The sequence below is a fragment of the Lissotriton helveticus genome, unplaced genomic scaffold, assembly GCF_964261635.1.
Source record: "Lissotriton helveticus unplaced genomic scaffold, aLisHel1.1 SCAFFOLD_400, whole genome shotgun sequence".
NCBI lineage: Eukaryota > Metazoa > Chordata > Amphibia > Caudata > Salamandridae > Lissotriton > Lissotriton helveticus.
The window spans coordinates 46,166-61,561 of record NW_027611916.1 but is presented as its reverse complement, the minus strand read 5'-3'; the positions used below and the strand labels follow the sequence as shown (position 1 = coordinate 61,561).

Here is a 15,396-nt window from a genome sequence, read left to right as displayed (position 1 = left end):
CCGTATAAGGTCCCAGAGGTGAGACCTACTGACGATGCCAATGCTTGTTTACCTGATGGACATTGGCTGACCGCTGCCTGGTTACTGAGGCCCTAGTGAGGTTGAGTCATATTTGGGGTGTTTTAGCCTCATCAGTTGATGCTGCGCAGGCCCAGCCCAGGTGCAATGAGGCGCAGTCGGTGCTGCCTGGGAGTGCGTTGCCAATGCTTGTTTACCTGATGGGCATTGGCTGCCGCTGCCTGGTTACTGAGGCCCTAGTGAGGTTGAGACATATTTGGGGGAGTTTTAGCCTCATCAGTTGATGCTGCGCAGGCCCAGGTACAATGAGGCGCATCGGTGCTGCCTGGGAGTGCGTTGCCAATGCTTGTTTACCTGATGGGCATCGGCTGACCGCTGCCTGGTCACTGAGGCCCTAGTGAGGTTGAGACATATTTGGGGGAGTTTTAGCCTCATCAGTTGATGCTGTGCAGGCCCAGGTACAATGAGGCGCAGTTGGTGCTGCCTGGGAGTGCGTTGCCAATGCTTGTTTACCTGAGGCGCAGTCGGTGCTGCCTGGGAGTGCGTTCTTTCACTTTCGATTGACTGGGCGGCCCCCCTTCACTCTCCCAGGTGCAATGAGGCGCAGTCGGTGCTGCCTGGGAGTGCGTTGCCAATGCTTGTTTACCTGAGGCGCAGTCGGTGCTGCCTGGGAGTGCGTTGCCAATGCTTGTTTACCTGAGGCGCAGTCGGTGCTGCCTGGGAGTGCGTTGCCAATGCTTGTTTACCTGAGGCGCAGTCGGTGCTGCCTGGGAGTGCGTTGCCAATGCTTGTTTACCTGAGGCGCAGTCGGTGCTGCCCGGGAGTGTGTTCTTTCACTTTCGATTGGCGGGGCGGCCCCCCTTCACTCTGGGGAAAGACACAACCGGGATTCAAGTCGATCTTCTCATCACACAGACTTTTCAGGTGAAAGAAATATCACCGTTTGCTGAGGCCTTGAAAAGAGACCCAACTCCAGCAGTGAGGGCCAATGAGCATTGTTGATACAAAATAATCATTGATGCAACAACAACAACAAACATGAATCCAGCAGGCTCGAGACCCTCCAGCAGCAGACAGTCTTTGTATCTCTTGACCTCACCTCACCTGGGGTTTCATGCGGGTCCTCTGGGCCCTGCTGGGGTCGGATTAAAAGAGGCCTGTGGATGGACAACTGCTTTCTGAGGCCTTTGTGTAACCCCGGGACGATGAGCGTGGGTGAAAGAGGACCGTGGATTAACAACTGCGCATGCGCGGAGGACAGACACTGCCTCCCGCGCGGAGCGCGAGTTAAGGAAGGCCTTCAATGAACTGCGCATGCGCTGGGGATAGACATTCTGTTACTACAATCCCACTCTGGAAATCGATGCAAGAAAGATTCACAGCCCAGGCTCCGACAGCACGAGCGCAGTGAAGGGCTCCAGCTCAGGGCCAGGACATGGGTGACGGGGTCCTCGCAGGGACAACAATGACAGTGTCCGCGCGGGGACACGATGAATGAGATACAACAGCTGCCTCCCGCCACGGAGCACGAGGCGCCTCGCGCCACAGCACAGGGTGAGATGTATTTCAGTACAAAGCTCCTCGGTTCGGCTCCTCTGGGGTGGTGTCTTTCCTCTGCGCATGCGCAGTGAGACTGAGCGGCCTCTGTCCAGGGCAGTTCACTGGCTGCACTCCGTGCAAGGTCCTAGGTGTCTTCGCTCCGCACATGCGCAGCCGTGTCGTGCGCTCCTGCGCGTGCGCAGCTGTGAGACGCCATGTTTTTTTCGTGCGCGATGGTGCCTCGTGCAGCGGCGTGAGTGCGCGCGTCACTTGGAGGTCAATAACACACCGGGACACACTCCTCTCACGCAGCTGGGCCCCCGGTGTGCCCCCACCTCTCCCCAGGCCCTGCAGCCTCCACTGAGCGGTGCACAAGGAGAGGTGAGACACTCTAATCTCAGTTTCAAAACTCCATTGGTAGTATACTCTTTGCGCATGCCCAGTTGTTACTCTTAGACCCGCTTTAACCCGCGCTCCGCTGCGGGAGGTACTGTCTGTTTTCCGCGCATGCGCAGTTACACGGCACGTGAGACTCACTATTCTAAGCCTGGCTACAGAATCTCCGTTTCTAAACTGCATTGGTGTACTACCCTTGAGCGCATGCGCAGTTGTTAATCCCAGGCGCGTGGGGGCGGGGCCTGTGGTGTGAATGCTCCTCCTCTACCAGGGGCGGGGCCCGTGGGAGTGTGGCCTGTGGGGGCGGAGACAGTGGATGTGGGGTTGGGTGGGCGGGGTCTGGGGGGGGCGGGGGTCTGGAAAAGTTGGGGCGTGGTCAGTGGATGTGGGGCCTGTGGGGGTGAGGGCGGGGTCAGTGAATGTGAGGGCGGGGTCAAAACAGCAAACATGCCCAGACTGGAGGCAGTGCATTATATAGGGAGCGGGCGCCATATGTTTCGGAGTGTGATTTCCTGCGTGCACCGACGCCTGTGCGACCAGAATTTGGATCTCGCCCCCTCCATACCTCCGCACCGCCACCTCTTTCTGCATCTTCCGAAAGGACCTTAACCCCTCCGTTGCTCATGGCGAGCGGAGCTCGTTATGCCCGTTGGAACGGGCAACTTAACCAGGATTGAAAGAATCACTTTGAATCGGTTGGCTAATAACGACACTATTAAAATAGTGCCTGCAGACAAGGTGGGGTCCCTAGTGGTCCTCAATAATCAATATTACAAGACCAAGGTTGACCAGCATGTATCGGACGAAAACACTTACATCAAATTGGACCCGGACCCCATGGTCCGATTTCAGACGGTTCTGACACAGATTTTAGAGAAAGCCAAAAGTATGGGCTGGATAAATGGGCAGACACAGAAGTTCTTGACAACACAGCACCCTAGGAGACCATATATTTATATGGTTCAGAAGATGCACAAAAATCCTATAGATCCATCGTTCAGGCCTCTTGTGGCCGGATGCGGGTCGTTGCACGAGCCACTAGGAAAGTTTCTGGATCATTTTTTGCAGCCATTGGTCCAACAATGGACCACTTATATACAAGACACTACTGATTGTTTGACACATGTAAACAGAGTCATCATTTCACCGGACGAACACATTAGGTTGTGCACTATAGACATATCAGCACTGGACACATCCATCCCACATGAGGAGGGAATAGAGGCAGTAGAATGGATGTTGTTAAAGCATGATTATGATGAGGGTATCAATGTCTTTTTGTTAGAATTGTTACATTTCTGTTTATACCATGGATATTTTTGCTGGCAGAAGTCATCTTATTTACAAAGAACAGGTACCTCCATGGGTTTCACTGGGGCACCGACATTTGCCAATATCTTTATGGCTCGATTCGAGGAAGCGAACATATTGCAGAAAGTACCATGGTCTGAACATTTAAAACTGTATGTCAGATATATAGACGATATTCTTATTGTATGGAACGGTTCATACGATCAGCTGATAATGGAATTGAATATATTGAACACATGTCATGATCACATCAAGATCACATACTCCATTGATTCAACCACAATTATCTACCTAGATATTCTGATTGAAAAGCAAGCACAGGGGTTGAGCACCAGGGTATACAAGAAGCCCACAGACAGAAACAGTGCATTGCACTATCATAGTTTCCATACTTTTTCATTGAAGAACCACTTACCGTTCTCTCAGTTTCTGAGGGTGTGGAGAATTTGTTCAGATGAGGCCCAGGGACTCTAAGAAATGGAGACTCTTTCACAGGCTTATAAGGACAAGGGGGTACCCCACAGGGATTTTAGAAGGGGCAAAACATAAAGCGTGTCTAGTGCAAAGAGAGGATTTATTGAAGAAAACCATCAAGTTACCCCTTAAGAGGGAGGTGTTCGTTATCAAGCACTCCACAGTAGCCAGAGCCATCTAGAAGAGTATTTTAAATAGATGGGAGGTCATTGAGCAAGAAACCGATTTTCAACAGGTTTTCACAGGCAAACCCATGTTTACTCACACCAGGTCAAAAAACCTTAAAGAGATCTTTAAGCGGGGTAGTGGCAGTCGAGATCAATCACAACATAAGGGAATGATTAAGTTCCACAACTGCAGCCACTGTGGCAACGTCATTGTAGGGGATGTGTTCACACACCCTCAGACAGGCAAACATATCAAGCTCAAGCACACATCAGATTGTAACTCTCACATGGTGGTGTATGCAATCAAATGTCCCTGCGGATTAGTTTACGTAGGGAAGACCTCAAGAAAGGTTAAAGTCCGCATCACGGAACATAAGAGTTTGATTAGAAACAATAACCCCAAGTCAAATCTAGCAGCACATTGGAAAGCCAGGCAACATTCCATACCCCAATTACGGTTTACTGTTTTAGAGAAACTTGATGAAAATGATCATGCTGATGTCAACCGACAATTGTCTCAGAGAGAAACGTATTGGATACGTCACTTGAATACATTGGAGCCTTCTGGGCTGAACAATAAATTGGAAATGTTATGTTTTTTATGATTGAACTTTTCATATTGTATATACTAAATATACTGCATATCATGTAATTAGTATTTTTTTCGTTGTCCGTCATGACGTTAAAACATGAATCAAATTGGATATGGTAACTATCAGGTTGGTGCACAGCTGATACAACAAGAGGCGGAGTAAGGGTACAGCAGGGGGGAGTGTATAGTCACACCGAAATGGGTTACAACCACAAATAACAAGGGATAATTCACTTGTTTCATTTTCATTCACTTTTTGGAATCATATACAGGTTCTGTTTTAATACGGGTTCGTCAAGCAACGACAGTTGGTGTTACTTTACTTTAGGTTTATTTGATGCTCTTCACATTTACACATAGTACAATAGACTAAGCCAAGATGGCGGAGTACTTTCCCATAATGAGGATGGCAGTCCGTCATTACTGTTTGCAGGAGTGACGTCAGACGCCTAGTTGCATTTACTGGCTTGCACTCGGCATTTTTGTATATGTCGCGCGCCTCGGGAGCAGAACGGCAGATCGTTGTAGTGAGACTGGTGGCAAGGGGACACATATCTTATATAGGTATGAGGACTACGGTGGCACATATAATGGTCACGGGCGTAACGGTTTTTTAGAGGCTGTGTTCTCCTGTTTTTCAGCGTCAATGAACTTTATTATTAAGGAAGTGGAAACAACTCAACATTGATTTTGGCACACAAACAATTACGCAGGTAAGACGTAGAGGTTTGTTAGGATGGAGGCTTAAGGCACATTACCTCAGTATATGGCTTATGAAGTTTGTTGAGGCATCATTTTGTTATTTTCATTTCAGGCAGGTCTCAGCACGGAAGATACAGGTCAGTTAGGAACGTGGTGACAGCTCATATATACACACACAGGGTTAAGGTAGCACGCGGGTATTCACGTAGCGTTTGAACCATTGGTTGTGGAAGCATGTCATTAAGAACCTTTTTCTACCATTTGATTCAATTTTTAATTGTGCATGGCAGTTAACTACAAGCAATCGCGGTTGTGGTTTACTGAATTCCCATTGAATATATAGCAAAAGATACATGTAGTTTTTTGTTGGTTTATTCCAGTATTCCCCATAAGAAGGTAGACATACCAAAATGCATTGGGAGACAAGGGACATATGCTGAAAAGCCCCATGGGCGAGACAAATAATCTTAACCACTTGGATGCTAAGGCATCTCGAGGGCCCTAATGTAATTTCCATTGAAATCAATGGAAACTCCATGACGAGCTGAGCTCATCATGAGTGTCGAAAGGGTTAAAAGAGATCCTGGACTCTTCTGACTAGCGAGGCCGAGGCAAGCCTGGGGGAGATTAAGGACCATCTTTGCCGCCGCATTCTGGACCATTTACAAACGATGAATAAAGCTCTTATTTATACCCACATAGAGGGCGTTGCAATAGTCCAGTCTTGAGGAAACTAATGCCACAGTGGCTTGTTTCCGAGCATCGGGGGAAAGGTAGTGGGCAATCTTTCCAAGAACCCTGATGATGCCGCAGCAGGTGGAAACAGTCCTGCTGACCTGACGTTCAAAAGAAAGCGTGGTGTCTATAAGTCTATAAGCACCCCTAGGTACCTAGCGAACTGGCGGGGGCGGGCAATCCCCAAGTGAGGGTGGCCACCAGTCATTTGACCAGATATCCTGATTACAACCAAAAATCGACACCTCCGTTTTCTCCCAGGGGTTTTATCTCTTCAGTGACACAAACTGCAATAAAAGTTTTTGTCGTTGCAAAAAAATATGAATAGCTGACGAGTTTCTGTAGGTCAAAGAATGGAAGGGCTGGGGAACTGTCAGTCATCTCACTGCTAAGCAGAGCAGTGTCATGCTTCATCCTCCATATAACGGGCGCCGCGGAAGGACGAATAGGTGCAAGGAGGAACCAGACCGAAATACTCGGTCTCTTTCTCTGCCAGGCGACCCATGAAGCTTTTTACAAGATAAAACAGATCAAGCTTGAGGGAATCCCCTCTAACAGCTATAGCGCCTTAGCGTGCGCCACACATAGCCAAAAGACCACACTACCACTTAAAATTAAGTTTATTTTGCACCTTTCACGTATTAAATGGTCCTGAGGAAAGCCAGCTTAAAACTAACGAGGCACTGGCTGAAACATGTAGACCGCACTAGACGCTGGAGGTCATAATAAGCACTCCAATACGTCTTCTTGCCTTTTTATCTGCTAGCAGAGGCCCAGTTCATTAAAGATAAGCAACCCTCGGGTGCTGGGACCTCCTGCATAGCTTTTTAAAAACTTCACCTCTCTCACCCTTTTCACCGCACACTCAGCAACATACCAGCTCCGCAGTCTCCTGGCGTTGAAGCACACCCGGGGCACATTCGGTGCCACTGTGGTGGGCCCGATGATGAAGCATGCCACCGACTAGGTCGGTGGGTGAGGGCTTCATGAGGAAAACAGTGTTTTTCCTTACTCTTTGTTGCTCCTTGGCGTACCTACCTGAGTCTCCTACATCCTTCTAAACTAGCTAGCCCTTATTGATATATGCATGCTTCATCCTCCGTCAGGCCTCTGATTTTGACCAACATCGATTAGAACACTGGGACCTTAGAGACCATCCTTTTAATGAGAAAAACAAAACTACAAGTCCCATAAGCAATAGTGGTGGAAGGTGTCACACATGTCCTGAGACAACATCCGATTCAGCACATCCAGTTCCATTTTTTAAGTATTTGACCCTATATTGAATTTATAACCTTTGTTTTTTATGGTCATGAGTCACCAGAATACTAAAAACGTGTCTTTTATTTTCAAGGTCAATTAAGTAATGGTCACCAGCTTGGAAGCTCTGTTCATTCTTCAGTATTTGTCATTGATCTCCACGTGTGGCTGGTTTGGGTCTCCCCCTGCATCTTTCCCGATAACTCGCACAGGTAAGGAGCTTGTAGCAGCAACATGATAACCCCATACTCGTCTGTAAGAAGTGCGCTCCGAGGCAGCTATCGGATCATTGTGAAACAAGCAAGCGCCAATATCTGCTATGTACATGTGTTAAATAAAATAATACAGACAAATCACAGTATACTGTTCCGGAGGTTCAGTCCCAGAGTCATTATCTATAACTGAACGCAGTCACCCTAGGAAGCATGTGCTTTTAAGACAAGTTGCGTTCACTCACCTGAAGGTGACATGCTTCATCATTGGGCTATACTCCTCACCAGGCCGGCGCTACAATGCCTGGCAGGCACCACAAGAGGGCACTTTGTCGGAGATATTTTATTAAGTACGCCGGATGAGCATAGTAGGATAGAGGATGTTTGTGTCATAAGATGTGAGATTGGTGAAAGTCTGAATATAAGATCAACTATCGACTAGTTCCCGCAATATAGTTAATGTGATCTTCCTCGTTCATGTTGAGATTAAAAACGGTGGCAGAGAAATTGAGGAACTAATGGCCCATATCACTGTGTGAAAGTGTCTATCATCTATGGACCTGCTCGTAAGCTGGGGTCTATACTTTTTTCATGCCCTGTGTAGTCATGGAGCAATCTGTTGGCATTTCATCAGGACCAAATATGGGAAAATGGGTAAATGAGACCTAATCTTCTCCACAGCATGAGTATCTCTGTAACTCAAAGCCCTGCACCGTGCATAGGTGAAAAGGTGCCTATTAACATCTTACTACCACAGGTGAGCACTGCCTAACAGAGTGCACTAGATACGGTAACCATCCTAAAATGCAGGAGATACTGACTTATCCATTAGCGTGGACGCCGCATCAGAGGGCAACTGGTTTGAAAAGCACATGCTTCCTAGGGTGTCTGCGTTCAGTTAGAGATAATGTCTGTGGGATTGAACCTCCAGAACAGTATACTGTGAGTTAATTTATATGAAGATTGTGTATACTGGACTGTCATTTTCCTCAGCATCTTTTGTGCTATGTAAAATAAAACACTACACACCGGGAGGCCAACACATCTATCATACATTTAATGCAAAAATAGCAAAAGGCCAAGCAAACTAACAAGTGACAATTGTCTTTGCAATGGACGAGAGCATCCACCCTAAAGCAAGTTGGAGTATATAATGCTAATGCTACACAATGTATTTTTAGACACTTTTCTCCTAATACAAGTCAATGAAACATGAATACGTGATAGAAACAGTTACTGAAACAACACTAATGAGTAGGAGGCAGGATCTTCTCTCGAGAGGAATGTGAGGAGCCCGTGAGGTGCAGATAAAAGATACACAGACAAGCTGCAGAATTCAATATTGAGTTTACTACAAGATGCAGGAAAGTGTGCAGATGGACATCACTAAATAAAATAGAATCATATAACTTTGCAGGCATATTAAGGCGAACAGTCACATCAAATTAATATAAGAATATTGTAATTTGGTAATGTAATATATCAATGTACGTTGTGGCATTCATGTGTAACCAATTATCGGCATTAAAGAAACCAGTATATCCAGTTATGCTTTCTCAATTCCTTCTTCCTAGAGGCCGCTACTGCTGCTAGCCAGCCGTATTCAGCAGTGCCTCCTGTGACCTGGAATCCTGCATTTAATCAATACCAAAGGTCGTCAATGCTTCTAGCCAACTCCGGTCACTGGTGTCTTTCCAGTCACAAGGTAAGGTGACTCCTCCTTTCGGTGATAGTGCGAATGGGCATCGACTCCATTATTAGATTGTTTTTTACCCCAAACGGTTTTGGATGCATATTGCTGCGCTCCAACACCGCTCTTCTGATTCCCCTCAGTGCTCAGTCCACTCTACCCTCAACGGTATTGTTTCAGTACGCGTTTCCGTGTTCTCCGCATTTCAAATCGATCGGCAAACTCTCCATTTTTGATAGAAACCCTTATGGGCAACCGTCGGGCCTTGCTGCATAGGGCCAGCCATCTGCAAATGGAACGGACTCCATTCCATTTCTGTCCTGGATGCCACGTCAAGTACCCTCGCACCGACCTACATCAAGTTTGTAACTTGTGCCTCTCTCCAGCGCACAAGGAGGAAGACTGCGTGCTTGTAAGTCATTTCGGTCCAAGAGGACTCTACCCGATCATCAGGCTCGCTGACAAGAAAGGCAGCTTCAAAGCATTCAACACACTCTGGATATCTTCGGGGAAGAATCTGACCTAGACGAGATAGAAGCGTCCACCATAGAGGAAGAGACCCATCTCTATGCCAGAGCGCAATCGTTGGGGCATGCTGGGGCAGCCATGTGATTGCAATTCTGCGTCATGCCAGTATCATAGGCGACTGACCAAATTTATAGGTTATCTTGCGCCTTCTGGCATCTAAGGAGGCCTAATAAACAGCATTTGGATGTCAGCTCAATGCTTAGTTTTGTTGCATGCATTATTTCTTCGACAGCTAGTTGCCAGAAGGAGTGTATTTCATCGCAGGACCATGGTTAATGTAAGAAATCAGCCACCACAGTGTTGCAGAGCAAGCATATATCTGGGCAAGACCCGACCATTCGATGAGGGTCTTGTGGCGTTAAGTAGGTTCTTTGCAGAAAATTATAATGTATCAGTCGAAAATGGGCATTACTAGAAACCATGCGTATTAGTTCACAGGCCCGCTGCCAGTCTTGATCTTCCATTGGAATGTTAAAGTCTAAATTACAGGCCTCTCGGGCCCGTGTGTACTGTCTACGGGAAACAATCATAACAACGCAACTTTTACTACGCACTACCATCACAACGCAACCATTACAACGCAGGTGGCATTACAACGCATGCCATTACAACCCAGGTGCTATTACAACGCATGCCATTACAACGTAAGTATAGGTAAGTATTTAATTTTATTAATTTAATTTTAATTTCTTTTAATTTAATAAAATTCTTTTAATTTTTTTTAATATTTTTAAAATTAATGTCATTTTTTTGGTTTTAAGAAATAATTAATTTAAAATAATTATAACATTTTAAATATAGTTAATATTTTTTAAATTACAATTTTAACCCCTACACTATCCAACACTTGCCCTACTATTACACCCCCCTGGTATTAGAATAGTAATTTTAACCCCTGCACTATCCAACACTTACCCTACTATTACACCCCCCTGGTATTAGAATAGTAATTTTAACCCCTGCACTATCCAACACTTACCCTACTATTACACCCCCCTGGAGTAAGAATAGTCAATTAAAATATAATAATTAAATTAAAAATATTAATATAAATAAAATATTATTTTTATCAAAAATAATTTAAAAATAAATTAATATTATTGAAATTAAATACTTTCCAAATACATACGTTGTAATGGCATGCGTTGTAATAGCACCAGCGTTGTAATGGCATGCGTTGTAATGGATTGCGTTGTAATGGCACCTGCGTTGTAATGGTTGCGTTGTGATGGCATGCGTTGTAAATGCATGCATTGTAACGTCATACATCCACTGTCTACTGTATCTGATCACGTTGTTCTGTAAAGATGCATAGTTAGGTGTCTACACGCATCCCCCTCCCTCCATGCCTGGAAGGACATACTGAGTGCCATCTGCATGATAGGTTTTAATGTCCCGATTGAAATGAAATGAAATGAAATTCGTCTTATAATGCGCGACTAAGCCCAAAGGCATCAACCTCTTGGGGAGCTCCCTATGAAATGGTGCGCACTTAAGTTCTCTCACTACAAACCATTGCCATACTCGGCCATCTTTCGCACAATATATGGAGTATATCTCGGTGTACCTGATTCCTCAATTAACAGCTCTGGAAGACAACCAGCATCCACCATTCCCGCCAAGACCCGCATTTCCCAACTAGGGACTGTGTTGAGCGATCGAGCTGCGTGTTGCAATTGAACGGCATAATATTAGGGGTCCAAATGTGGGACCTCCAATCCCCCGCTGCATACATCCTGGTCAGTGTGGCCAATGCCACTCTGCTATGTGTGATGACCTTGTTGAAAGATTTAACAAGACCATGAAGGGCATGCTTGGTGGACTTCCGAAAAACTCCTGCCTGCTTTTTGCCTTTTGGGAAGGGCCACAGAAGGGAGTGGGGTCCTCCTTATTTTAGCTTCTGTTTGGGTTTCCTGTCGGGACCACTGTGCCTTGTGGAGGAGGGATTGGAGAAACCTCTTGTTGAACCTTAGCAGATATAGTGGACTATGTGCTTGGCTTTTGCTCCAGGATGTATGCGTATGTGGAAAAAGTAAGCAAAAACGTTGCGGCCAGCCCAGAGCTCCAGAAGCTCTGGTAAGGCTAAAAGGCTGCTATGGTTGAGTTCGAGCCAGGTCAGATGCTGTGGGTTTTGAGGCCTGTGGCTCCTAGGGCTCTGCAAGATAAGTGGAGTGGACCCTAACCTATCCTAAAAAGAAAATGGGCGGTCACCTACCTGGTAGACCCTGGTTCTGACAGGAACCCTAAGAGGGTCATCCATGTCAACCGCCTTACACCGTACTATGACATGGCAGATGGGACCATGCTCATGGTTACAGATGAGGATCAGGAGCAAAGAGTGAACCTGTCCCTGACCTGCCCAACAATCCAAAAGATGGGTCAGTGGAAGGTGCGGTCTTGTCAGACACCCTACCTGCCCATCAGGAGGCTGACTGCAGGCAAGTCCTAAATCAGTTTGCTGAGCTCTTCTTTTTGACCTCTCGCCAGACTAGCTGGTGTATCCATGCTGTAGACGCTGATGAAAGCCTACCTTTCGAGAATAAAATATACATCCAGACTGAACATGTGAAAGAGAGCATCAAAGCTGAAGTAAGCATGATGCTGGAATTGGGAGTTCTAAAGCCTTCTGAGAGCCCCTGAACCTGCCCGGTTGTCTTAATCCCCAAGCCTCATAACCAGGATGGTAAGAAAGAAATGAGGTTTTGTGTGGACTATTGGGGCATGAATGCTGTGACCAAATGCGATGAATACCAAACTCCATGGGCAGATGAACTTATCGACAGGTTGGGAGCTGCCAAGTATCGGAGTATGTTTGATCTGACATCAGAGTACTGGCAGAGAGGTCTGACTCCAGGACCTAAATAAATATGTGCATTTTCAACCCCAGATGGGTATTATCAGTCCACTGTAATGCCCTTTGGTTTGAAAAATGCATCTGCCACTCTTCAAAGGTTGGTGACCTAAGCCCTTGCTGGATTGGAATCCTTGAGAGCAGCATATCTACACAACATTGCTGTCTTTAGCTACACCTGGCAGGATCACCTGATCCACCTTAGGAAAGTACTGTGGGCTCTGAGAAGTGCAGGCCTCATTATCAAGGCATGCAAGTGTCAGATAGGGCAGGGAAAGGTTGCATACTTGGGTGGCCTTGTTAGTGGAGGCCAGGTTCAACCCTTACAACCCAATATCTAGACCATTCTGGACTGGGTGGCTCCAACTACCCAGACTCAAGTGAGGGCCTTCCTTGGCTTCCCTGGCACTATAGGAGGTTTGTGAGGGATTATGGCACCATTGTGGCACCCCTCACAGAACTGACTTCCAGAAGAATGCCCACAAATAGTGAACTGGACTGTGAGCTGTCTAAAGGCTTTTGACACGCTGAAGGAAGCAATGTGCTCTGCAGCTGTTCTGAAAGCTGCAGATTATGTCAAGCAATTCATTGTGCAGACTGATGCCTCTGAACATGGTATAGGAGCAGTGCTATCCCAAAAACATGACCAAGGTCAAGATCAGCCACTGGCTTTCATCAGTAGAAGGCTAATCTCCAGGGAGCGGCATTGAACTGCCATTTAGATGGCCGCCTTTGCTGTGGTTTGGTCCCTTGAGAAGTTTAGGTCAAACCTGTTTGGCTGTCACTTCCTAGTTCAAACCGACCACATGCCTCTCCGAGGGTTAATGCAAATGAAAGGTGAAAATCCCAAACGGCTAAAGTAGTCCATCACCCTACAGGGAATAGACATTGAAGTGAAACGGAGACCTGGGACGGCTAATGCAGATGGACTTTCCAGGTTGTCCCATTTAGACGATGTTAAATGCTATGTTATGTTAAAAATACTTATAAAGCGTGCGTACACCACAAGGTTTCAGGGCGCTGCAGACAAGGGAGTCCTGCCGCTAAGTGATTCATTCATAAGTCTGGCGAAAGAGCCAGGTCTTTAATAGTTTCCAAAATTGAGAATATGATATCATCGATCTATTGTCCTGAGGGAGAAAGTTCCAAAATTGAGGGGCCAGGACCGCAAATCTTAGTTCCCCCAATTTCTAGCGTTTAAAGGATGGAGTAGCTAGGGGATTCAAATGGGAAGACCTAAGATCCTGAATGTGGATATATCTCTGGACCCGAGTAGATACAGACACTGGGCAGTTGCCATGGAGTGCTTTAAAGAGGAGGCATCCCAACTTGAATGCACTGTGTTCGACTACCAGAAGCCAATGTAACTTTTTCATAAGAGGGGTGACATACTGCATTCTTGGCTGGCGATAGATTAATCTAGCAGCCTGGTTTGGCACCAGTTGCAGTCTTTTAGATTGATATGCCGGAATGCCAAAGTAAAGAGTTAGTGTAGTCAATGTGAGAGATGACTAAGGCTAAAGCAACTTGGGTAAGAGCTTCACTTGTGAGAAATCTGCTGTTCTCCAGTAATGGGGAATCTTTCATAGATTCATATGCTTGAATCATTGCCTGTCGTCGAAGTGGGATTCCCACGGTACATAGAATAGCAATATAGCAATAGCATAGCGAAAGCATAGCTAAAAGAGCAATAGGAAGTATTGTAACATGGAAGTTAATAGGAAAACACTTGTCACTTTAATAACTTGTCCAAGTCATTAGATATGGTCCAAACTCCAGCCAATCAGGCGACAGCACCCTCTGGTACCTTCTCCTCAGAGGCTCAGGCTCTCAGATTTTCTACTGCACGTCGTGTGAAGGGAGTCTCCCTGAGCTCTGCTCAGTACCTCTACCTTTTCTCTTCAGAAACTCTTCAGAATGTCTTCACTGCTTTGTCTACTACAAAGAGGTCACTCATCAGACACTATGAGTCTTGTGGGAAACTCCGGCTTCATTCCGTAGACCCCCACAAAAAGTGTATCTACTGCCTCCACCCTGAAAGTCAGGTGAGAGATTGTAAAATCTGCAGGACTTTTCCTCAAAAGACTTTAAGAGACAGAAAGGGACGTCTACCTCTGTGGTTACAGAAACTCAAGACCAAGGATAATCCCTTATCAGATGTTGAGAGTGATTCCGCTCTCAGGACTGTCATCTCTAAGAAGAGGGCTAGTGAGGCGGAGATGGTATCTGCTAAGGTGCTCAAGAAAGACCACACCTCTACTCATGAAGGCCAGACTTCTTCCTCAAAAAGGGCTCCTGCTCCTTCTAAGGGACTACCTGTGTCCTCTATGCCTCCGAGATCTGTCTCTAAGTCTCAGGCATCTAAGTCTCTTCCTGAGACAAATTTGCCTAAAAAAATGGGTCCCTTGTCGACGAAGACTTCCGTCACCACTGCTACAACGACTACTTCCACCTTCTCTTCTCCTCAACCTACAATGATTATGTCATCAGAGTCCTCTCCATTGACGTTTGTTATGGTGTCAGTGAAGCCTCGCGCGTCTGCCACCTCCCTCACTTCGTCGTCGATAGAGGTCTGTCTCTGGTCGGTCGTCAACAGATGCCTCTTCGCCGGCAAGACGGTCAATGGCTCTCAAGGTCTACCTGCTTCGTCGACGGATGCCTCGACGTCAAAGGTTGGCTCGTCATTGACGGGTGCTTCGTCGACGATTTCTTCTTCGGCGGTTGCCTCGTCGACAGCACAGAAGACTTTCCTCACGGAACTTCAACCACGCTCTTCGTCGTCGACCGCTGAGTCGGCGGCGGCATCCTTGGTTCCACCTTCAGCTTTGATGTGTCTAGTCCTCTTGAAATCTTCAGCAACACTTTTGCTGCCTTCAGGAACGACGGATGTTTCCCTACTTCAACGTAGGAACTCTTTTTTG

The 15,396-nt window shown here is 46.5% G+C and overlaps 1 long non-coding RNA gene across 1 annotated transcript; it reads left to right on the top strand.

Annotated features, from left to right (window-relative positions):
- Positions 1-1,841: 1,841 nt before the first annotated feature.
- LOC144807244 (uncharacterized) lies at positions 1,842-9,113 on the top strand. Its single transcript, XR_013606143.1, has 3 exons — positions 1,842-1,938; positions 7,289-7,406; positions 8,981-9,113. It is a non-coding gene; the product is annotated as an uncharacterized LOC144807244 (long non-coding RNA).
- Positions 9,114-15,396: the final 6,283 nt, after the last annotated feature.